At 49.2% G+C, this 26,213-nt stretch overlaps 1 pseudogene; it reads right to left on the bottom strand.

The window, feature by feature from the left end:
- LOC125532861 overlaps nucleotides 1-25,499 on the bottom strand; it is a 48,380-nt pseudogene extending 22,881 nt beyond the window's left edge.
- Between the last annotated feature and the right edge of the window lie 714 nt (nucleotides 25,500-26,213).

The following is a 26,213-nucleotide window of genomic DNA, read 5'->3' as shown; positions in this document are numbered from 1 at the left end:
CCCTCCACCTCCTCTTCATTCGTGGAGAGAGCCATCAGAACACATACACAATTCCAACTCATATGTTCTGAGAGAGAACCACCTACTCATGTGTTGAGACCAAGATATTCCATTCCTACCATATGAATCTTGATCTCTAGCCTTCCCCAAGTTGCTTTCCACTCAAATCTTCTTTCCAAAAAATCCAAATCCTATGAGAGAGAGTTGAGTGTTGAGGAGACTATCATTTGAAGCACAAGAGCAAGGAGTTCATTACCTACACACCATTTGTTACTTCTTGGAGAGTGGTGTCTCCTAGATTGGCTAGGTGTCACTTGGGAGCCTCCGACAAGATTGTGGAGTTGAACCAAGGAGTTTGTAAGGGCAAGGAGATCGCCTACTTCATGAAGATCTACCGCTAGTGAGGCAAGTCCTTCGTGGGCGATGGCCATGGTGGGATAGACAAGGTTGCTTCTTCGTGGACCCTTTGTGGGTGGTTACTTCTTCGTGGACCCATTGTGGGTGGTTGCTTCTTCGTGGACCCTTCGTGGGTGGAGCCCTTCGTGGACTCGCGCAACCATTACCCTTTGTGGGTGGTTGCTTCTTCATGGACCCTTCGTGGGTGGAGCCCTTCGTGGACTCGCGCAACCGTTACCCTTTGTGGGTGGAGCCCTCCGTGGACTCGCGCAACCGTTACCCTTTGTGGGTGGAGCCCTCCGTGGACTCGCGCAACCGTTACCCTTCGTGGGTTGAAGTCTCCATCAACGTGGATGTAGGATAGCACCACCTATCCGAACCACGGGAAAAACATCCATGTATCCAATTGCGTTTGAATTCTCCAAACCCTTCCCTTTACATTCTTGCAAGTTGCATGCTTTACTTTCCGCTGCCAATATACTCTTTGCATGCTTGCTTGAATTGTGTGATGATTGCTTGACTTGTCCTACAATAGCTAAAATCTGCCAAGAACTAAAATTGGGAAAAGGTTAAGTTTTTATTTGGTCAAGTAGTCTAATCACCCTCCCTCTAGACATACTTTCGATCCTACAAGTGGTATCAGAGCTTTGGTCTCCAGTTGCTTTGATCTCCATAGCTTTTGGTGGTCATAGCCTTGGTTTCACAACCTAGGAGAGTATGGCGTCTAGCGAGGGAAATTATCACCGTAGAGGTCCTTACTTTGATGGTACAAATTTTGCTAGTTGGAAGCATAAAATGAAAATGCATATTTTTGGACATAACCCCGCCGTTTGGGCTATTGTGTGTGTTGGTTTGCAAGGTGACTTCTTTGATGGGAAAGAACCAAACCGTGAAGCTACCGCGGATGAGTTGAAGATGTTGCAATACAATGCTCAAGCTTGTGATATTCTCTTCAACGGATTATGCCCCGAAGAATTCAACAAAATCAGCCGTCTTGAGAATGCAAAGGAAATTTGGGACACTTTGATTGATATGCACGAAGGTACCGACTCCGTCAAGGAATCCAAGTTAGATGTGCTTCAAAGTCAACTTGACAAGTTCAAAATGAAGGATGGTGAAGGTGTCGCTGAAATGTACTCTAGGCTTGCTCTCATCACAAATGAGATTGCCGGCTTAGGAAGTGAAGAGATGACCGATAGATTCATCATCAAGAAGATTCTAAGAGCCTTGTATGGAAAATATGATACCGTGTGCACATTGATCCAAATGATGCCCAATTACAAAGATCTCAAGCCAACGGAGGTGATTGGAAGAATTATTGCTCATGAGATGTCACTTAAGGATAAAGAGGAACTTCACAACAAATCAAGTGGTGCCTACAAAGCCTCATGTGAAGCCCCTACATCATCAAGTGAGAAACAAAACTTCAATGAAGAATTGAGCTTAATGGTGAAGAACTTCAACAAGTTCTACAAGAGTAGAAGCAAAGATAGAAGCTTCAAGTCAAGGTCCTACAATGACAAAAGATCTTCTAGTTGAGAGCGAAACTGCTACAGTTGTGGAAGACCCGGACACTATTCCAATGAGTGTACGGCTCCCTACAAGAGAAGAGAAGATTCTCCAAAAAGAAGAAGCAAAGAATCACCACCAAGAGAGAGAAGGAGTAGAGATGATCGTTATGAACGAAGATACTCACGGAGAAGCAAGGATTCGGAAAGGAAGGAAAAATCATCAAGGAGCTACACAAAACGAAGACATCAAGCTCATGTTGGTGAATGGGTATCCGGCTCCGACTCCGACAGCCACTCCGAGAGAAGTTATCACTCCGACTCCGAAGATACTCAAGATGAAGGTGTTGCCGGTCTAGCACTTGTGTCAACCAACTCCTACGACATATTTGACTCACCAAATGAAGGAATTGGAAGATGCTTCATGGCCAAAGGTCCTAAGGTAACACACCCCGAGTATGTTGATTTCAATAGTGATGAAGATGACTTGTTAGGTGATGATTTGCTTGTTGACAACTCTCGTGATGAATACTATGATGAAACGTCAATTAATCATGCTAATCAAGATAAAACGAATGACAATGATAAGGAGAAGATTGAGGCTCTAACTAAAGAACTAAACACTCTTAAGTTAGCTCATGAAACTATCTTCGAAGATCATCGAGAACTTTTAAGAGCTCATGAGAAATTACGCTTTGAAAAGCTCAATCTTGAGCAAGAGCATGAGTTCTTAAAAGCAATCAATGATGATCTCCGCAAGAAAAGTTCATCTTACATTGCCAAGCGTTTACTCCTATCCACTTACATGCCTCAAGTCAAGTCTAGTAACAAGAACAAGAAAGATTCTTCCTCTAGCAGTAACAATGATCATGCTAAATCCAATATTGTTGCTTCTAGTAGTTCTCTTGATTCCACTAATGATTCTCTTAGCCAAGTTACACTTGAGCAAGAAAATAGCTTATTGAAGGGAATTATAGAGAAAGGAGTGTACAAAAGCCTTGCCGGGAGTAAGCAATTCGAGGAAATTGTGCGCAAGCAAGGAATGCACCAGAAGAATCAAGGTGTTGGTTTTGAACGAAAGTTCAATGCCAATGGAGTTGAGTGGTAAGAAGATCAATACCCCAAGACAAAGTTTGTTCCTCAACAAGAGAAGTATGATACTTCTTTCAAGGGGACACAAGCTCAAGATGATCTTCCACCACAAGACTACAAGCAAAAAGGCAAGGACAAGCTTCAAGAGGAAATTGACGCATTTGAAGAAGCTCCTAAGACCTTAGTCAAGTGGATTCCCAAGACTACTTCAAGTTCCACTTCATCAAGTACGACTACAACTCCAAGGATTCCCATCAAGATGATGTGGATCCAAAAGAAGAAGAACTAGAGAGTTCTTGAGGGTGACTCCGCCAACATACTTCACTCTTATCATTTTGGCAAGAACAAGTGCAATCAACTTCCACATCTTGCACTAGTTCAAGGAGTCACAAACCCTCTTGTTGGTAAGACAAGGGACAAGGTAACCTAAAAGTTTTCATGGACATCATCTTGTGTGTGCATCACTCTATGTCTATGGATATCCTTGTTTGTTCCTTGTGGGAATAACCCATGTAGGTATTGAAAGTGCAATTCACTCAAATGGATAGCTCCAAGTGATCTACATCAACATTGAGCATCCACATCTTCAACATCTACATGAAGTCATCATCGACAAAACCCGAGGTTAGTTCATCCCTCTAAGGGGGGGTATCACATCTAGGGGGAGCTTTACTCTAAGACTTGAGCTAAAGCAACTCTAAAGATGTGAACACAACAATGCTTTATGTAAAAGTGGTAACCCCACTTGAGCTTAAACGATGAGTATGACCTATGATCAAGTGTTCTCACTTGACTCCTAAGTCAATATACTCATATATAGATGACCTAGTCATCGCAAATTGCTTGATAGATGCTAGAATTGGTTGTGCATGCCTTGTCACATATTTCATTTGCCATCTTATTGTGTGAGCATGCTGGTTGCATATTTTACTCATTCGAGGACATCCACTTGTTGTTTTGATTGTTTGGTTTTATTTCCTTTTGCCAAGTGGATGGACAAGAGTGCCTAAGAACCTCCTCTAGCTATCTATGCTTTTCTCGTCTCAAACTCTATTCATGCTACATCACAAAATTTGATCAAGTCAGATTCGAACCACTCTGTGTGAGGAGCGCTCGGAGTCCCCGATTCGTCATAGACTTAAACTTCCAAAACCTCTTTATGATTCTCGGTCTGACCGATACCTCACTTTCGGTCCTACCGAGATCATTAAGTTGATCTAGGTTTTCGATCTCGGTGCAACCGATTTGAACCTTTCGGTCACACCGAGTTTCAGTAACTTCTTGCAGTTATGAATCTCGGTGCCACCGAGTTGTTCCACTCGGTCACACCGACAGGGTCGGGCTATATATAGTCACGGGCAAAAATTTGGAAATTTCTCGGAACCCCTTCGCCCGCGCGATAGCCTGCTCTACCAACTTGGTCTCCGGATCGTCTTCTCGCCACCAGCCGCCTCCAGTCGCTGGTCTCCGTCGCCGTCAACTGGAATTCTGCCCCGTTGTTGCCGCCGTAGCAAGTCCTCGCCGAACTAGGGTATGGACTTGATCTTTGTGCTATTCCCCGTCTGATTCCTAGCACATTGTGTTCTTCATGATTCTTGCCATGATTGAAACACTCCTGTCCAGTCAATGCGCCCGTAGATTAGCTTTGATTCAAAAAATTTAGGGTTAGGTTTCCGCCGAAACCATCTCGGACCCACCGAGTTGAAAAACTCGGTCCCACCGATTTGGCTTATGCCATTGCACAAGTGAGACTCGGTCTGACCGAGAATTACTTATCGGTGTGATCGATTTTGGAACTCTGTGAAACCCTAGCAGTCTCGGTGCCACCGAACTGTGACTCGGTCTGACCAAGTTCACTAGTTTAGGTGCCAAAACTGCTTCAGTATCACGGAGTTTAAAAATTGGTAGATCCGAGATGATTTCAGTGGGAAACTAAAACTAAGTTTTTGGATCATTCTTTTGCAAAAATCTCTGCATTTTGTGATGCTCATCTATTCTACCTCATCTATAAACTATTCACAGGGTCAGCAGTCAGAGTTTGCAACATGTCTGATCAGAGTGACAGCTAGAACTTGTCAGAGCAGCAAGTGCAGATGAGTGAGGGCACTAGTCCCTCCAGCTCTTCAGATGATGGCAGCAGAAGTACTTCTAGCAATTTACCAAAAGCTGCCACCAGACAGAGGAAGAAGAGAACTTCAGATTCTAAGGATGAAGACTATGTGGCAGAAGAGGAAGCAACTTCCAAGAGAGTTGAGCCAGCACAGGGCACAAAGCCAGGCTTAAAGATCAAAAGGCCAGCAGGCAGGCAGCCTATGCCAAAGGCCAGAGCTTCAACCAAGATTTCTGAGAAGCCCACTCCCATAGAGCCAGTTGCTGCTGAAGGCAAGAAAAGGAAGGAAAGGGTCAAGAAGACCGTAGCCAGAGTGCTTGGAAAGGCTTCCATCATGGAAGAAGAGGAAGAAGAAGAGGTTGCTACACCAGCACCTAAGGCACCTAAGCTTATGGGTGATGCTATCAGGACAGGGGCTGCTGCATCTAAGCCCAAAGAAGCACCCAAAGCTGCCTCCAAGCCCAAGTCTGCACCAAAGAGGAATACAAGAAGCATCCCAGCTGCTGAGAAGAACAAGGCCCCAGTGCCTAAAGCTGCAGAAGAAGATGATGAAGAGCAAGTTCTCAGAAAACTCAAGCCCAAGATCCCAGACCACAACGATGCTCATCCTGTGGCTGAGGATATGAAGCTCAGGAGAGACTCAGGGCTGAGGAAGTGGAGAGAAGCAGATCCGTATGCTTCAAGGAGAAGGACTGCTGTGGATTACAGATTTCACACCAAGGAACAGCAAGATTTCTATGAGACAGTACTGCTTGACAAGAAGCCCATTGTTTGTGACATGAGATGGGTCGACTGGACCTACATGAAGGAAAATGAGGAACACTACCCTGGAGTGTATGACAGCTTTAGTGCTTGTGGAGTTGCAGACTTTGTTGGGCAGAAGCTCACAAAGTGGAACGAGGAGCTTATCATGCAATTCTACTCCACAGCACACTTCTACCCAGATGGAAGGATTACATGGATGTCTGAAGGTACGAGGTACCAATCTACTGTTGCTGAGTGGGCACAGCTCATCAATGCCCCAGAGGAGCATGAGGATGACTTGGATATCTATGCCAAGAAGAAGATGGACCACAACTCTATGTCCAACATGTACAAGGAAATTCCAAACGAGGCACTTGAAACTTTCAAATTTGGCTCAGTGGATTATCTTCTGTCAGGGCTGCCAACTATTAATTGGATTTTGAGGCACACTCTCTTGCCCAAGTCAGGTGATCACAAGATGATCAGAGGCCATGCAATCAATTTGCTTCATATCTTTGATGTGCCACAGAAGTTCAAGGTGATGAGCCTCATGGTAGAGACAATCAAGAGGACAGCAGCAGACCAGAAGAGGAGCTGTGGATATGCCCCACAAATTCAGGAGCTCATTAACTCCAAGATGGGCACGGGCATATACTTGTTGGACAAAGAACACTTGCCCATCCGTCCAGAATTTGAAGATAATCAAGTGGTCATGACTGAGAATGAGCCATCATCTGCCCAAGCACAAGCCAAGAAGGAGAAGGCAAGGAAGGAGAAAGCTGCCAAGATGCCAACTCAAGAGGAGGCATCTGAGTATTTCTTGAAAACCAAACAAGAGCAGCTTGGTTACCTGATTGCATCCACCCTGCAGATTGAGAAAGGACTAGCCACCCTAACTCAGAACCAGGCAAGCTTAGAGAGGATCATGGAACAAAAGTTCTATGACTTGGATGTCAAGGTGACAGAGATTCAGACTGCCGTGGAGTAGCTCCAGGATGACATGCAGGAGAGGAGAGGCAGGACTACAACTGATGCCTTTGCCAGAGTGCCACGAGGTCCGAGGTCATCTGCAGTGCCAGTTGCTGACACCAGAGCCACCACTTCTGCACCAGCTACAGCTTCAGTTCCACCAGCTCCAGCATCTACTTCAGTCTTGACTCCGACCACGTCTACAGAAGGCTTCGTCCTTGGAGTGCTCCGGACTCCACTACCACCAGAAGATCAAGCCTGAGTGTCGATCTAGCACTATGAATTTTCCAGGAACTTTTTGGTAACTTGTTGCCAAAGGGGGAGAAAATGTATAGATCATAGGCTTCGAGAGAGAGAGTGTGTTGCTTTTTTCTCTCTTGCTTTATTTGGTGGTTTTTCGAACTTTGTTTGCTTTTGAGTGCTTGAGATACTATGTCATTGCTCGTGAGACATTGATGATCATGTGTTTGATCATAAGCTACACTTAATGTTTGCTTAATGTTATCATCTTATCTATCTTATGTGATCATTCACTATTCTTGGTGATGAGTGCATGTATTTCATTCTTATCATTTTAAGTGCTCCACCAAGATGTATGTGACATGGAAGAGTAACCCATGACTCTAACTCCTTGTGCATTTGCAGTCCAAAGCAAATTTTAAATATGCACAAATTTAGGGGGAGCTCTTACTTATCACATACTTCTCAAAGCGACGATATATTTCATGCTCATTATCATTTGTCGAAGCTTTGATCTATATGTTGTCATCAATTACCAAAAAGGGGGAGATTGAAAGTGCAACTATCCCTAGGTGGTTTTGGTAATTCATAACAACATATAGCTCATTGAGCTAATGCTATTCCAAGATGATTATTTCAGGAAAGCTCAATGATTGGCATGGCATGGATGTGAAAGTGGAACCCTCAAATGCTAAGGACAAAGGATTGGCTCAAGCTCAAAAGCTCAAGACTCTTCATTTTATATTTTAGTGATCCAAGATCACATTGAGTCTTTAGGAAAAGCCAATACTATCAAGGAGGGATGAGGTGTTGCTTAATGAGCCTCTTGCTTCATGTGCTTAGTGATATGCTCCAAAACCCTCAACTACTTTCCCCATATCCACATATGAACTAAACCCTAAGCCAAACTCGGTCCTACTGATTCTTCCTATCCGGTGCCACCGAGTTTCACTTGTCATAAGCCACTGCCAAACCCTAGCAATTCAGTTCTACCGATAGGGATCTCGGTCTCACCGAGATGGGATTGCAAACTCTCTGTTTCCCTTTCGTAACTTTTCGGTCTCACCGAAAGAGCGGATCGGTCCCATCAAGATTGCAATGTAAATTCAGTGTTTCCTTTTTGTAACTTTTCGGTCTCACCGAAAGAGAAAATCGGTCCCATCGAGTTTGCCTGACCAACTCTCTGGTTAGCTAATTACCAAATTCGGTCTCACCGAGTTTGTGTAATCGGTCTCACCGAGATTACGTTATGCCCAAACCCTAACCATATCGGTCCTACCGAGTTGCATGCCAGTCCCACCGAAAATCTCTAACGGTCACTAGGTTTACATTTTCGGTCCGACCGAGTTTGTTGATTCGGTCCCACCGAGATTGGAAAACTGTGTGTAACGGTTGGATTTTGTGTGGAGGCTATATATACCCCTCCACCTGCTCTTCATTCGTGGAGAGAGCCATCAGAACACATACACAATTCCAACTCATATGTTCTGAGAGAGAACCACCTACTCATGTGTTGAGACCAAGATATTCCATTCCTACCATATGAATCTTGATCTCTAGCCTTCCCCAAGTTGCTTTCCACTCAAATCTTCTTTCCACAAAATCCAAATCCTATGAGAGAGAGTTGAGTGTTGGGGAGACTATCATTTGAAGCACAAGAGCAAGGAGTTCATTACCTACACACCATTTGTTACTTCTTGGAGAGTGGTGTCTCCTAGATTGGCTAGGTGTCACTTGGGAGCCTCCGACAAGATTGTGGAGTTGAACCAAGGAGTTTGTAAGGGCAAGGAGATTGCCTACTTCGTGAAGATCTACCGCTAGTGAGGCAAGTCCTTCGTGGGTGATGGCCATGGTGGGATAGACAAGGTTACTTCTTCGTGGACCCTTTGTGGGTGGTTGCTTCTTCGTGGACCCTTTGTGGGTGGTTGCTTCTTCGTGGACCCTTCGTGGGTGGAGCCCTTCGTGGACTCGCGCAACTGTTACCCTTTGTGGGTGGAGCCTCCGTGGACTCGCGCAACCGTTACCCTTTGTGGGTGGAGCCCTCCGTGAACTCGCGCAACCGTTACCCTTCGTGGGTTGAAGTCTCCATCAACGTGGATGTAGGATAGCACCACCTATCCGAACCACGGGAAAAACATCCGTGTCTCCAATTGCATTTGAATTCTCCAAACCCTTCCCTTTACATTCTTGCAAGTTGCATGCTTTACTTTCTGCTGCCAATATACTCTTTGCATGCTTGCTTGAATTGTGTGATGATTGCTGGACTTGTCCTACAATAGCTAAAATCTGCCAAGAACTAAAATTGGGAAAAGGTTAAGTTTTTATTTGGTCAAGTAGTCTAATCACCCCCCCTCTAGACATACTTTCGATCCTACAGATACGGATATTTAAGATCTCCTACCATTGTAACCGACTTTGTGTAACCCTAACCCTATCCGGTGTCTATATAAACCGGAGGGTTTAGTCCGTAGGCAATCAACTCCATACACAACAATCATTCCATAGGCTAGCTTCTAGGGTTTAGCCTCCTTGATCTCGTGGTAGATCTACTCTTGTACTACCCATATCATCAATATTAATCAAGCAGGAGTAGGGTATTACCTCCATCGAGAGGGCCCGAACCTGGGTAAAACAAAGTGTTCCCTGTCTCCTGTTACCATCCGGCCTAGACGCACAGTTCGAGACCCCCTACCCGAGATCCGCTGGTTTTGACACCGACATTGGTTCTTTCGTTGAGAGTTCCTCTGTGTCGTCGCAATCAGGAAGGATGCCTCCTCCCGTCTTTAAAGACGGTGCCGTTGCTAAGGGAGCCTTGGCTTTCGGCCAAACCCTCCGGCTAGGTGGTTTCCTCATGACCGCATGTTCGGCTGTTGCGCCGACGGTGACCTCTTGGGTCATCAAAAGCAACCTACACGTCAGCTCGGAGCTCATCGAGCAGCTAGATCCAATGGATCTCTCTTCCATAAACGAGCTCTTGGATCGCATCGCCGCCCTGGGGGTCGCTACGGATTACGACCAGGTTGGGCTTAAACCCGATCTAAGAGAAGTTAACTCTCCCCAAGTCACCCACCACGTTGCCGTGGTAGAGGCGCAGTGCGGCGACCCTTCATCTATTTTAAGGACTAGTTACGTCTGAATTCCCGACTCCTCCAAGCCGGATCCCCGCGGAGAGGAGGATGTAACTCAAGACCTGAGCTTAGAATCAGGCAACGGGCTAGATTCGTTGGACAACATCCAAGAATCCGAACTTCAAAGTTCGGAAACTCTTCGGCCTCCGAATCTTGGATTGGGTGGGGTTTCAGATTCAACGACACCCGCCCACCCGAACATAAGCGATCTGTCCCAAATCAGGCAGAGGCCCAAGGAAACAGTACATCATTACTGGGCCAGATTCCTCCTGGTTATGAACAGGACAAAGGATTGCCGCGAGGGAGACGCGATCTCAATTTTCTGCAGTAATTGCACGGACGAGGGAATCCTTAACGCCGTAAGTCGTCGTGATATTACACGCTTCGCTCACTTGGCGTCCATAGTACAAAAATACTGTGCGATGGAAAGCGCCTGGAAAATCGAAATAAAATTTTGGGATAATCCGGCCTTAAATAGTAATCTCGTCCGAACTAAGAGGGTGCATCATCATGGGACACCCGGGATAAACACCAAAAAGCCAAAACCCTCCACAGGGCATGGAACCGTACTGGAAAGGTGGCTTGATGGACCCTGTAAAATTCACAGTACAGAGGACGCCACACCAACTCACAGCCTTAGAGCATGTTGGATACTCCGGCAGGTGGCCAAAATTGGCGAGGACCTCCTAATTCTGGAGGCCGCAGGAAGCCAGCCCGAGGACACCAGTACCGTTCTCACAGTCTTCAAGACTTTCGCACCAAATAATATGAGAAAAAGAACACTCCGCAGCCTCGCCGAAGTCTATCAAGTTGCAACAGTAAATCCACGGAGCGACACTGCTATTACCTTCAACGCAAGTGATGAACCTAAATTCCGAACAGCCCGAGCACCAGCCGCATTGGTCCTCAGTCCCATAGTGGACGGCTTTCGCCTCACCAAGGTGCTCATGGATGGAGGCAGCGGACTGAACCTCATTTATGAGGAAACCCTTCAAAAAATGGAAATAGACTGGAACCGCGTCGAGCGAAGCAGCACAACCTTTAGAGGAATAATCCCCAGTCGGGAAGCACGCTGCACAGGAAAAATCACACTAGATGTGGTGTTCGGCATGCCGGATAATTACAGGTCCGAAGAAGTCACGTTTCAGGTGGCCCCGTTTAAGAGCGGACATCACGCTTTACTGGGACGGGAAGCATTCACAATCTTCCAAGCAATACCCCATTACGGGTACATGAAGCTTAAGATGCCCGGGCCGAACAGAATTATCACTCTAGCTAGTGATCCGGACGTAGCACTCCGCGCCGAAAACAAGACGGCCGCATTAGCCCTTGAGGCACTATCCGAAGCCTTAGCGGCCGAAGAACTAACTGCGCTGCGCTCCACGGTTAACAGGGATGATGTGATACTTGATAAGAGATCCAAATCCACATCCTTTAAGCCAGCTGACGAAATAGTCAAATTCCAGGTCCATCCAACGGACCCCAATAAAACAGCTTCCATCGGGGCACGACTGAACCCTGACGTAGACGCCGCACTGCGAGAGTTCCTACGAGAGAACTGGGACATTTTCGCCTGGCACCCTTCAGACATGCCAGGGATCCCACGCAGGCTGGCCGAAAACAGCTTAAATATCCTAAAAGGATTCAAACCTGTCAAACAAGCCCTTTGGCGCTTTTCCAAACCCAAGAGACAGGCTATGGGAGAAGAGCTAGCCAAGCTATTGGAGGCCGGATTCATTAGAGACATAAAACATCCAGACTGGCTAGCAAACTTGGTGATGGTACCAAAGAAGGACAAATCCTGGCGCCTGTGTGTCGATTTTAAAGACCTTAACAAGGCTTGCCCAAAGGATCCCTTCCCCCTCCCCCGTATCGATCAAATTATCGACGCCACCGCAGGACACGATTCATTGTGTTTCCTCGACGCATACTCCGGTTACCATCAAATCAAGATGGCAGAATCAGACCAAGCTGCAATAGCATTCATCACACCATACGGCCCATTCTGCTTCAACATAATGCCCTTCGGGCTGAAAAACACCGGCGCAACATATCAGCGCATGATCCAGACATGTCTGGCAAACCAGATCGGCAAAACAGTGGAGGCGTATGTGGATGATGTGGTCGTCAAATCAAGACATGTCGAATCTCTAATAGACGACTTGAGGCTTACATTCGATAACCTCCGACAATATGACATCAAGCTCAACCCAGAAAATGCGTCTTCGGCGTTCCAGCCAGAAAGCTCTTGGGCTTCATTGTATCCGGTAGAGGAATTGAAGCAAACCCAGCCAAGATCCGAGCTTTGTCACAATTGGATGTCCCAAAGGACCTTAAACAAATACAAATATTAACCGGGTGCGTGGCGGCTCTAAGCCGCTTCATCTCCCGCTTGGGAGAAAAGGCACTACCCCTCTATCGCCTCCTTCGGCACACTGAACACTTTGAGTGGACGGAGGCCGCCACGGCCGGACTTGATGAAATAAAAGCCATATTGGCAACAAACCCAGTCCTGGCAGCGCCGAACACCGGCGAACCAATGTTATTGTACATTGCAGCAACACATCAAGTTGTCAGTGCAGTGCTCGTTGTCGAGCGGGAAACGGATGGACACAAATTCCCCCTTCAAAGGCCGGTCTACTATGTATCCACTATCCTCACTCCATGCAAATCACGGTACCCGCATTATCAAAAGCATACGCGGTATTCATGGCATCCCGGAAGCTACGACACTACTTTCAAGAGTGTTCCATAACAGTAGCCTCGGAAGTACCACTCAACGATATTATCAACAACCGCGACGCAATGGGCCGGATTGCAAAATGGGCCATCGAGCTCCTCCCGTTTGATATAACCTATAAGCCACGGCGAGCTATTAAATCTCAAGTTTTGGCCAACTTTGTCGCAGAATGGACGGAGGCCGAGCTCCCTAAAGAGTATGACACATATTCAAACTGGATTATGCATTTCGACGGCTCCAAAATGTTGGCCGGACTGGGGGCTGGCGTCGTCCTGACGTCCCCCACAGGAGACACAGTCCAATATGTGCTCCAGATCATGTACATGGATTCCAACAATGTAGCCGAATATGAGGCCCTTCTACATGGTCTTCGGATAGCAGTATCCATGGGTATCCAGCGCCTAGAGGTACGCGGGGATTCAAACCTCGCGATATCCCAAATAAATGGAGACTTCGACACCAAAGACCCAAAAATGGCAGCTTACCGCAACGCCGTCCTAAAAATGTCAGCTCGGTTCGAAGGGCTGGAGTTTCACCATATAGCCCGAGAAAACAATCAAGCAGCGGACGTCCTGGCACGCATCGGAGCAAAACGCGATGCAGTCCCCCCCCAACATCTTTTTGGAAAGATTGTTCAAATCATCTGTAGCATGGGAGGGGGAACCCACAAATAACAGCCCGGACCCAGCCGCACCACTCGACGCCGAACAATCTGACACAATTGGAGGCTCTGCCAATGAAATTACACCTTCAGCCCACGTAATAATGGCGGTCATCGCCCCGTGGACAGAACCATTCCTAGCCTACCTTACTAGGCAGGAACTCCCGGAGGACCAAAACGAGGCCCGCCACATAGTGCGGCGATCTAAAGCCTATAGAGTCCATGAGGGAGAGCTTTATAAGAAAAGCACTACCAGAGTCCTTCAAAGGTGCATCTCCGAAGAGGAAGGGCGGAACCTTCTGGCTGAAATTCATGCCGGACTCGGTGGCCACCACGCCGCTGCTCGGTCCCTTGTTAGCAAGGCTTTCCGTACAGGCTTTTATTGGCCGACGGCCCGGGCAGACGCTCAGGACTTAGTCCAACGATGCGCTGGTTGCCAACTTTTTGCCAACCAAAGCCATATGCCACCTACCGCACTCCAAACTATACCCATCACCTGGCCTTTTGCGGTCTGGGGGCTTGACATGGTCGGACCCCTTAAAGGTGGGACCGATAGGAAAAAATACTTACTGGTCATGGTGGATAAATTCACCAAATGGATAGAAGCCAAGCCTGTTAAAACGACCGAATCCGGACCTGTGATAGACTTCATATCTGGGGTTGTACACCGTTATGGCGTCCCCCATAGCATCATAACCGATAACGGTACAAACTTTACCGCCGACGAGGTAAAACTCTGGTGCAAAAACATGGGCATCAAGCTCGATTATGCTTCCGTCTATCACCCACAAACCAACGGCCAGGTCGAACGTGCAAATGGTCTTATCATGAGCGGCATTAAACCCAGACTGGTGCGGTCCCTCAAGGAATCTAACACGCACTGGGTAGAGGATCTCGACTCCGTGCTATGGGGGCTGCGGACCACGCCAAATCGCACCACCGGATACACACCATTTTTATGGTGTACGGCACAGAGGCAGTTCTGCCCTGCGACATAATTCATGACTCACCTAGAGTGCGCATGTACGAAGAAAGAGAAGCCGAGCTCGATCGGCAGGACAACTTGGACGCCCTGGAGGAGGAGCGTGACGTGGCAAAAGCCCGTTCTGCATTTTATCAACAGCAGGCCCGAAGATATCAAAGCAGAGAAGTACGGGCCAAAAATTACAATGTTGGCGAACTAGTTCTACACCTGCCAGATAAGAAAAAGGACAAACTCAAGCCCAAGTGGGAAGGTCCATTCATAATCGACCAAGTCCTGACTGGCGGGGCGTACTGCCTGCGAGATGCGTCGGATAACCGACTCGAGCCGAACCCGTGGAACGCCACCCGTCTCCGAAGATTCTATGCCTAGCGCCGGACTCTGTGTTCGCCTCCTTCCTCTGTCCCTTTTTTGCATTTTTCTGTCTTACATTTCTCTCCTTCCCCTCTTTTCTTTTATAGCCCTTAAAGGCTTATCTAGTGACGCGCCACTCGCGCTCATTAAACCTGGGGGCTTCTTTAACAGAAGCTTATTTATACGGGCTTCATGCCCAACACATGCGTCAAACTTCCGCATGTACCTTTTTCTTCACCATTATATGCATCGATATGACTTAAGTTTTGGCCAAGCTGGGTTGCCTGGCTCCTGTGCTTACCCCTATGTTCCTGATTGTTCAGCTAGGCGATAAAGGGAGCACCTCTGCGATTGTTACTGCCGGGTCAGCCGGATGTGTACCTCAGACTGGGTGAAGCCGAAAGCTAGCGTTCTTAAGGGAATATTCAGTCGGTGAGATAAAAGATGATCTTTTTACTCATTTTATGCGCCCCTAGATGCTTTTTTCTGCGTCTTTTTACGCAGTTCGGACATGCACTTTAGGGCATGCCTCCCAGCGAAAGGAACCCCTAACGGAACTATTCTCTTTGGAAGATGTTTCTTACTAACCATGTAATATAACATAACTAGTTGGGCACTTGTCTGATAAAGCACTAATGACCCCTACACCTGGTCTCCACGCATACCACGGTTCTTATATAACCGCTATGGTATTCAGACACACTCCGGACCGTCAGGTCCCGAGGTTGAAGCGAAAAGGTCGGCAACGACAAACGATCTACAATCCGGCTAGAAGGCATTACACATGTCAATTCAAAATTACATAGTCATTATGACTGATTGTATTCCTCTTCTATACCATCTAACAGGCTGTCTAATTTACAGTCCTGCTGGGAATACTTCGCGGCCAACTCTACTTGGCCGTATACTAAGCTCATAGGGATCTCCTTCCCGTCAGGCCCCACTAGTCCGACCTCGGCCATGTGGTTTGGGTCAGACTTCGTAAAACGGGTCTTCACCATGGCCCAGGCTTCCCTAGCGCCTTGTCGGCAGGCCGATATCTTCCACAACCGGAAGCGCCGCCGAGCTCCCTTCAGCTTCTCCGCAAGCTCTCCAAGGCCCTCGGGCATGGAGTGGGCAGGCCATAAGACTTGGGCAACACCTCGCATTGCCTGCCGAATTCGCTCGTGCAGTTGCATGAGTTCGGGAAGAAGGTCACCCGTAGAACCGGGCATCTCCTCTGCAGGACGACCTGTGAGCATACCTACAGACATTACTCTATTAGTCGACTTCCTCGCCGAACTCTTTTTTCAAAGTTCGTTCAAGCACTTACTAAAAATGCCGCGTCGAAGCCGCTGATTCTCCTTCGTGGAGTCTGATAGCTGGCCACGAACATCTTTAAGTTCGACGTCCAGCTTGGTGTTGGCATCCTGAAGATCATTCTTCTCTCGCCTCACCTTTGTCAACATACTCTCACCAGCCTTTAGCTGGCGTAAGAGTTGTTGCTTGTCCGGATCGAGTCCGGCGCCATCTGCAATATGATCCGTCAAATTTGCACCCACACCGCACAATACTAATCTTTCGAAGTGTATCTTACCTGAGGGGGTCTCTTTGGACTCCCCTGCTGCGGCTAGTGCGGCCTCTAGTTGGGCCTTGCACTTTTCCAGCTCCTGGGACAGTACAGTATTCTTCTCTGTAAGAACCTGCATATTAAATGATCCTTAAATCAGTTGCTCTAACTGTTTCAAGTCTCGGGGGCTACTGGTATATATATATATTTGACCAAAATTTTCTTACCCGTATGTCTTTTACATACTGCTCCGTGGCTCTGGCTAAACCATTTTGAGCAGCACGGAGGTACGCATCTCCCGAATTAAAGGCATCTAAATCCTCTTGGGAGAAACAAGCGTCGCGTAGAACTGTCTGGCGATGCCTGTGGTTCATAGCACTCTCCACTTCAGAATTTGTGGCGGACAGCCTGTCCGCATCCTCTGTCGGAGGAGCGTCCGGTGCGCGCCTTATGCTCGCCTCCGCTTCCTGGCCAGACGTTGGAGCCTGGCTGGTGGAGGCGTGATTGGCAACCTCTCCGGATGTAGTCCGGCGAGGTCTCTTCGTTCTAAAGATAGCACGAACGTTAATATGCCCTGATAGAATAACTCCAGGGAAACAGAGGGTGCACTATACCTTTGCGCCGGCATCTCAGTCCGGACTTCATTCCTTTTGCCCCACGGGGCCCTGCGGCCCCTCGTTGGCTAGCCGCCGCAGGTTTGGCTTCCTGCCTCAGAAAACTCCCCTGCAAAACACGGTTGTCGTCAGAAACACCGGAATACGCGAGAGTGCAATCTCTCTCGAGGGAATGAGACTCCGGTTTCTGTCACCTGAGAGGCCGGGATTAACCCTGGGTAATCAGCCATGATGGCTACCAAGGTATTGTCCTTGCTTAGCTGATGGAACACCCCGTCGATAAGCTCCACCGATATGTCCGAATCCTCTTCGGAGTCCGGATCGAGGGGCCGTTCTGGGTCCTCGGGCTGTGGAGGGCGACTGTTTATATCCTTTACCTCCTGTCGCAGTTCCTGCACTAAAGTCGTTAGACTACATACCTAACCGTGGGAGTATAGAACAAATGGGCAAGCGCAATTATTCACTTACCCAACTTGGAGGATCGTACATAGTAAATCCGGCCTGCAGATTGACGCGGAGGAATTCCTCCTTTTCTCCCTTATACAAAGAGGATAAGATCTTTACTAAGGCGGCGGCTGAGGCCGGCCCCTTACGACCGTAACGTGTGGCGTCATCCTCCCCGTTGAAATCCCACATGGGGTGGCCTCTATATTGAAGCGGCTGCACCCCCCGCATAATGCATGTGGCCATGACTCCAATCATGGTTAGTCCGGAATGAGCCAGCGGTCTTATCCGGCCCATCAGGTAAAGGACGTCTCTGTCACTTTCTCTCTGAGAGCTCCGCGAACGCCAGCTCAAGCGTTTCTTCAATGGAGCACTGTTGAACTCAGGGAGACCGACCCGGATAGGGTCCGGTAGCGGGACGTCATCTATGTAAAACCATTCCGAAGGCCAGTCCTCGGACGCCTTCTTTGGGGTTCCGAATAGGTATCTGGTCCCGGCGATGCGCCATACTTCGGCTCCGCCCACTTGATATATAGACCCCTTTTCAGAACGGGGCACCAGGCAGAATAACCTCTTCCACAGCGCGAAATGAGCCTCAACGCCTAAAAATAGCTCGCAAAGGGCGACGAAACCCGCAATGTGCAATACGGAGGCGGGCGTGAGATTGTGCAGCTGGAGGCCGTAGAACTCCAGAAGCCCGCGGAGAAATGGGTGAATTGGAAATCCCAGTCCCCTTATTAGATAGGGGACGAGGCACACCCGCTCTCCTTTAGAAGGATTGGGGGTGCTCTCCGCTTGTTTTCCGCCATTATAGGTGGCGAGACCGGCTCGGACCGGGACCATGTATGCCTGAGGGAGGAATCCCTTGGCCTGAAGTGACGCTAACTTGCTATGCGGGATGGTGCAACTCTCCCAGTCCCCGGGTTTGGGACCGGAGGGGCGAGGGGAGGAGCTGCGACGGCTGGTCATGTTGGAATGGACCTTTGCTGGAAGCGCTCTGATGATAACTCGCGGAAAGGAGAAGATGTGGTTTGGACCTAAATCCCCATCCTGTTAAATAGGCGGCTCGTTTATACGGCTAGGAGTGTGGATGTAAAAATGCCCCGGCTTTTCGCATTTGTTTGAACACGTGGAAGACGGCCATTATTGGGCATGGAAGCCGAGGAGCACTACATTACAAAAATCGGACATTATTCCTACAGGTACACAAGATTTGGAGAAGAACCCGCCTTGCAATGCCGAACAATCTGCGCGCCGGACTCGTCGTCATTGAAGCCTGGTTCGGGGGCTACTGAGGGAGTCCTGGATTAGGGGGTGTTCGGGTAGCCGGACTATACCTTCAGCCGGACTCCTGGACTATGAAGATACAAGATTGAAGACTTCGTCCCGTGTCCGGATGGGACTTTCCTTGGCGTGGAAGGCAAGCTTGGGGATACGGATATTCAAGATCTCCTAGCATTGTAACCGACTCTGTGCAACCCTAACCCTATCTGGTGTCTATATAAACCGGAGGGTTGTAGTCCGTAGGTAATCAACTCCATACACAACAATCATTCCATAGGCTAGCTTCTAGGGTTTAGCCTCCTTGATCTCGTGGTAGATCTACTCTTGTACTACCCATATCATCAATATTAATCAAGCAGGAGTAGGGTATTACCTCCATCGAGAGGGCCCGAACCTGGGTAAAACAAAGTGTTCCCTGTCTCCTATTACCATCCGGCCTAGACGCACAGTTCGGGACCCCCTACCCGAGATCTGCCGGTTTTGACACCGACAGCAAGAACTACCAATCTAGTTGGCCAAACCAAACGGATAATTCAAAGAGACTTGCAAAGATAACCAATCATACATAAAAGAATTCAGAGAAGATTCTAATATTATTCATAGATAGACTTGATCATAAACCCACAATTCATCGATCTCAACAAACACACCGCAAAAAGAAGATTACATCGAATAGATCTCCACAAGAGAGGGGGAGAACTTTGTATTGAGATTCAAAGAGAGAGAAGAAGCCATCTAGCTACTAACTATGGACCCGAAGGTCTGAGGTAAACTACTCACACTTCATCGGAGGGGCTAGGATGATGTAGAAGCCCTCCTGATGACGGCCCTCTTCCGACGGAGCTCCGGAACAGGCCCCAAGATGGGATCTCATGGATACAGAAAGTTTCGGCGGTGGAATTAGGTTTTTGGCTCCTGTTCTGATCGTTTGGGGGTACGTATGTATATATAGGAGGAAGGAGTACGTCGGTGGAGCACCGAGGGGCCCATGAGGCAGGGGGCGCGCCCTAGGGGGGGCGCCCCCCACCCTCGTGACCGCCTCTTTTACTCCTTGGAGTAGGGTCCAAGTCTCCTGGATCACGTTCGGTGAGAAAATCACGTTCCCGAAGATTTTATTCTGTTTGGACTCCGTTTGATATTCTGTTTCTCCGAAACACTGAAATAGGCAAAAAAACAGCAATTCTGGGCTCGGCCTCCAGTTAATAGGTTAGTCCCAAAAATAATATAAAAGTGGAAAATAAAGCCCAATAAAGTCCAAAACAGTATATAATATAGCATGGAGCAATCAAAAATTATAGATACGTTGGAGACGTATCAATTAGGAGCATGTGGTAACGAGCAGAGACTCACGAAAGATGTGACCCCATCGCCCCGTCTCGAGTACTTGCGGCAAGGGCTAAGAATGCCCGGCCACGCCTCGTAAGTATCTCGCGGGCACCTTCCAAGTCAACCCAACTCCACATCACTCGCTATTAAGCTTGCGCGGATACCCCTCAGTGCCGACCCGTCTTTAGTAACATGGTTCAGTGTAAAGTCATAGTAACCATAGTAATTGTGTGTCTAACACCAAAGGGGAAACCCGAGGAATCACCCTCGGTGAATTCCACTCGATGTTATCATCAAGGTGAACGTAAGAGGATCCACCCTCGAGGTTCACACTTGAGGGGTTGCACGACAGAGCCGTAACGAAAGTGGTTAAGGGGGAAATCACCCTCGATGACCTCGACCGTGTAGCTACACTACAGAGATCTCATCAGGAGTGATGTAAGAGGTTCCACCCTCGGCACTCGATGGTAACTCTACAGAGTCGTACAACTAGGGGGGTGATGTGCGGTGTCGGGGCCTGGACGTCGATCACGTTGATCGAGTCATCGAACATAAAGCGAGGCAACTGGGACAAGGTGCGGGGGTCACTGATGGATCTCTAACCAACCTATACTAAGCAGTTTAGGATAAGCAGGTAAGGTATGAAAGCAGGTAACAACAGCAGGCTATGCATCAGAGTAGGATCATACATAAAGCAGTAGCAGTTCTAATGCAAGCATGAGGGGGAAAGAAATGGGCGATATCGGAATGCTCAAGGGGGGTTTGCTTGCCTGGTTGCTCTAGCAAGGAGGGGGTCATCATCGACGTAGTCGATCACAAGGGCAGTATCGCTCTCGGGGTCTACCGAGAGAAGAGGGGGAAGAAACCGTAAATATAAAGTAAACATAGCACCACAAAGCATAACATGGCAATAAGATGTGCCGGGTGTGACCTAACGCGGTAGGAGGTGATACCGGCGAAGGGGGGGGACATCCGGGAAAGTATCCCTGGTGTTTCGCGTTTTCGGACAGATGAACCGGAGGGGGAAAGTTGCATGTTCGCTAAGCTAGGGGTGTGTGGCAAACGAACGAAGGGTGTATCCGGATTCGTCTCGTCGTTCTGAGTAACTTTCATGTATAAAACTTTTTCATCCGAGTTACGGATTATTTTCTATGATTTTTCAAAGTTTTAAACATTTTGAAATTTATGTATTTATTTAATCCGAATTGACCAAGTCAATTTGACTGGTCAAAAGGGAAGGCATGGCCCACATGGCATAGAGTAAACCTTAACAAAATAAATAAATTCTAACTTAACTAAATGGGGTCCACCTGCCATAAGCTAGTAGCTACCCTAATTAGTAATTAACCTAAACTACTTTGCACATGGCCGGCCAGAGGCACAGCCAGCCTCACGGCTTGTGCACACACATGCACAACACATGGGCGCTCGGCCATGGTCAAGGCCACAACCGAGGCCAGTTGTAGGAGCATTCAGCGATGGTCGCGAGCAGCAGCAGCAAAGAACATCAGCGGCATGAGCAACAGCAGTAGGAAGCAACAGTAAGTAGAGGTATGGGCAGCGGCAACAACTAAGTGGCAGTAGTACGTAGAAGCAGCTTCGGCCGGCTGCGCGCCGAAGCAACGAGCAGCAGCACGCGGGAGTAGCAGGCGGCACAAGCAGTAGGCTGGGACGCGGGCACTCACGCATGCATAACGCAAGGACGCCAGCGGCTGTAGCCAGCAGCCCCAGCAGCACATCACCTGGGAGGCAGCCGTGCTCGTACGCCCGGGGCGCGGCCAGTGCGCGATGTGGGTGAAGGGCGGGCGGGCGCAGGCGAAGCGGCTGTAGTAGGCCACGCCACAGCATGCAGCAGCAGTAGCCGGAGCAGGGGTGCAGGCAATAGCGAGCGGCGAGCGGGGCAGCGATAGGCAGCAGCAGCGTACTAGTAGAGCGGAGACAGCAAACAAAGAAGCACAAGGAGCAGCAGGCGCGCGTACGCGGACACTGAAGTTCGGCCATGGCGGCCGCCGGCTCGTACAGGTGACTACGGCAACGGAATCAAAGGGGAAACAAGGGGAATTGGGGAGGGCCTCACAGCGGTTCTCGATGACGTGCTCGGGAGGTCGAGGAAGCATTGAGAAAGGAGATCCGGAGCCGGGAAGCGATGACCGGACTCGGAGAAGACGATCGATGGCAAGCGCTCAGGGCTTCCTAGCTCGAGCCCTTCAGCGTGGTGATGGAGCCGACCACGGCGGACCTACAGGCAGTCGGCTCTGATACCAACTTGTGACGCCCTCGATTCAATCATACACTAATCGTACACGCAAATATGTACGATCAAGATCAAGGACTCACAGGAAGATATCACAACACAACTCTAGACACAAATTAAAATAATACAAGCTTTATATTACAAGCCAGGGGTCTCGAGGGCTCGAATACATAAGCTTGAATACACCAGAGTCAGCGGAAGCACAATATCTGAGTGCAGACATAAGTTAGACAAGTTTGCCTTAAGAAGGCTAGCACAAAAGTAACATCGATCAAAAAGGCAAGGCCTCCTGCCTGGGAGCCTCCTAACTACTCCAAGTCGTCAGCAGCCGTCACGTAGTAGTAGGCACCCTCGGGGTAGCAGTAGTCTTCAGTGGTGTTGTCTAGCTTCTGGACTCCGTCATCTGGTCGCAACAATCGGGTAAAGGGGGAAAGAGGTAGCAAAGCAACCGTGAGTACTCATCCAAAGTACTCGCAAGACTTACATCAGATCTAAACTAAGTATGCATCTGTATCAAAGGAAATGGGCTGTATCTGTGGACTAAACTGCAGAATGCCAGAATAGAGGAAGGGCTTAGTCCTATCGATGACTAGCATCTTCTGGAAACCACTATCTTGCAGCAACAAGAGGGAGTAGAATAGCATAAAGTAAAGTAGCAGTAGTGTTTACAACCTCGGCCAGAGATCCTTTCTCGACTCCCAGCGAGAAAGCAATCCCAGAGCCATACTATCCATTCATCATATCCATTTCTCACCACAAGTATCCAGTTCTAGTTGTATCAATCGGGATACAACTTGAAGTGTCCATTACCGTAGGACAGGCTATCGATAGATGTTTTCTTCCCTGCATGGGTGCACCAACTTACCCACCATGCTCGATTAACTCCGGCCGGACACACGTTCCTGGGTCATGCCTGGCCTTGGCCAAACAATACGTCGCAACCCGACCTAGGCTTAATAGAGAGGTCAGCACGCAGGACTAAACCTATGCCCCCAGGGGTCATGGGCCATCTCCCCGGGAACTCCTGCACGTTGTGTGGGCGGCCGGTGAGCAGACCTAGCTACCTCCTTCAACAAGGCAGGAGCTTACCAGTCCAACCCGGTGCATGCCGCTCAGTCGCTGACGTCTATTAAGCTTCAGCTGATGCATACGACGCAGAACGCCCATACAATGCCCACGTGATGGTTAGTGCTATCAGGCCAGAGGCCCCTCGGATCAAATATCCAAATCGTAGTGGATTAGGAGCACGCGGTAACGAGCAGAGACTCATGAAAGATGTGACCCCATCGCCCCGTCTCGAGTACTTGTGGCAAGGGCTAAGAATGCCCGGCCACGCCTCGTAAGTATCTCGCGGGCACCTTCCAGATCAACCCGACTCCACATCACTCGCTATTAAGCTCGCGCGGATACCCTCAGGGCCGACCCATCTTTAGTAACATGGTTCAGTGTAAAGTCATAGTAACCATAGTAATTGTGTGTCTAACACCAAAGGGGAAACCCGAGGAATCACCCCCTGTGAATTCTACCCGACGTTATCATCAAGGTGAATGTAAGAGGATCCACCCTCGAGGTTCACACTTGAGGGGTTGCACGACAGAGCCGTAACGGAAGTGGTTAAGGAGGAAATCACCCTCGATGACCTCGACCGTGTAGCTACACTACAGAGGTCTCATCAGGAGTGATGTAAGAGGTTCCACCCTCGGCACTGGATGGTAACTCTACAGAGTCGTACAACTAGGGGGTGATGTGTGGTGTCGGGGCCTAGACGTCGATCACGTTGATCGAGTCATCGAACATAAAGCGAGGCAACTGGGACAAGGTGGGGGGAGGGTCACTGATGGATCTCTAACCAACCTATACTAAGCAGTTTAGGATAAGCAGGTAAGGTATGAAAACAGGTAACAACAACAGGCTATGCATCAGAGTAGGATCATACATAAAGCAGTAGCAGTTCTAATGCAAGCATGAGGGGGAAAGAAATGGGCGATATCGGAATGCTCAAGGGGGGTTTGCTTGCCTCGTTGCTCTGGCAAGGAGGGGTCATCGTCGACGTAGTCGATCACAAGGGCAACATCTGTCTCGGGGTCTACCAGAGACAAGAGGGGGAAGAAACCGTAAATATAAAGCAAACATAGCACCACAAAGCATAACATGGCAATAAGATGTGCCGGGTGTGACCTAACGCGGTAGGAGGTGATACCGGCGAAGGGGGAAAACATCCGGGAAAGTACCCCCGGTGTTTCACGTTTTCGGACAGATGAACCGGAGAGGGGAAGTTGCATGTTCGCTAAGCTAGGGGTGTGTGGCAGACGAACGGAGGGTGTATCCGGATTCGTCTCGTCGTTCTGAGTAACTTTCATGTATAAAACTTTTTCATCCGAGTTACGGATTATTTTCTATGATTTTTCAAAGTTTTAAACATTTTGAAATTTCTGTATTTATTTAATCAGAATTGACCAAGTCAATTTGACTGGTCAAAAGGGAAGGCATGGCCCACATGGCATAGAGTAAACCTTAACAAAATAAATAAATTCTAACTTAACTAAATGGGGTCCACCTGCCATAGGCTAGTAGCTACCCTAGTTACTAATTAACCTAAACTACTTTGCACATGGCCGGCCAGAGGCACAGCCAGCCTCACGGCTTGTGCACACACATGCACAGCACATGGGCGCTCGACCATGGTCAAGGCCACAACCGAGGCCAGTTGCAGGAGCAGTCAGCGATGGTAGCGAGCAGCAGCAGCAAAGAACATCAGCGCCATGAGCAACAGCGGTAGGAAGCAACAATAAGTAGAGGTATGGGCAGCGGCAACAACTAAGTGGCAGCAATACATAGAAGCAGCGTCGGCCGGCTGCGCGACAAAGCAACGATCAGCAGCACGCGGGAGTAGCAGGCGGCGCAAGCAGTAGGCTGGGACGTGGGCACTCACGCACGCATAATGCAGGGACGCCGGCGGCTGTAGCCAGCAGCCCCAGCAGCATGCAGCAGCACATCACCTGGAGGCGGCCGTGCTCGTACGCCCGGGGCGCGGCCAGCGCGCGATGTGGGTGAAGGGCAGGCGTGCGCAGGCGAAGCGGCTGTAGTAGGCCGTGCCGCAGCATGCATCAGCAGTAGCCGGAGCAGGGGTGCAGGCAACAGCGAGCGGCGAGCGGGGCAGCGATAGGCAGCAGCAGCGTACTAGTAGAGCGGAGACAGCAAACAAAGAAGCACAAGGAGCAGCAGGCACGCGTACGCGGACACTGAGGTTCGGCCATGGCGGCCGCCGGCTCGTACAGGTGACTACGGCAACGGAATCGAAGGGGAAACAAGGGGAATCGGGGAAGGGCCTCACAGCGGTTCTCGATGACATGCCCGGGAGGTCGAGGAGGCGTTGAGAAAGGAGATCCGGAGCCGGGAAGCGATGATCGGACTCGGAGAAGACGATCGATGGCAAGTGCTCAGGGCTTCCTAGCTCGAGCCCTTCAGCGTGGTGATGGAGCCGACCGCGGCGGACCTCCTGGGCGTGCGCCCGCACGCCGGAGACATCGACGACCGCGACAACGACGGCGAGGCAGCGGTGACCGCGACTAGTTCAAGCTCAATTCCGAGAAGAAGAGGAAGGGGGCGAAGGGGGAACGAAGGGGGAAAGAAGGAGCTCGATCTAGGGTTTTCGAGGGACGCTCTTATAGGCGGCTAGGGGGTGTCGATGGTCGCCACGCACGCCGTGGCCGTGGCCATGGCCATGGATGTGTGCCACGACCCCCATGTCTCCTGTACAGAGGAAGGGGTGAGGTGGAGGTGGGCTGGGCCTACCCTTTCGCTAGATGGGCCATAGA

Source organism: Triticum urartu, chromosome 1 (assembly GCF_003073215.2).
Source record: "Triticum urartu cultivar G1812 chromosome 1, Tu2.1, whole genome shotgun sequence".
In the NCBI taxonomy this organism is placed as follows: domain Eukaryota; kingdom Viridiplantae; phylum Streptophyta; class Magnoliopsida; order Poales; family Poaceae; genus Triticum; species Triticum urartu.
Note: the sequence above shows the minus strand (reverse complement) of the source record. Positions and strands in the feature narration are given on the sequence as shown.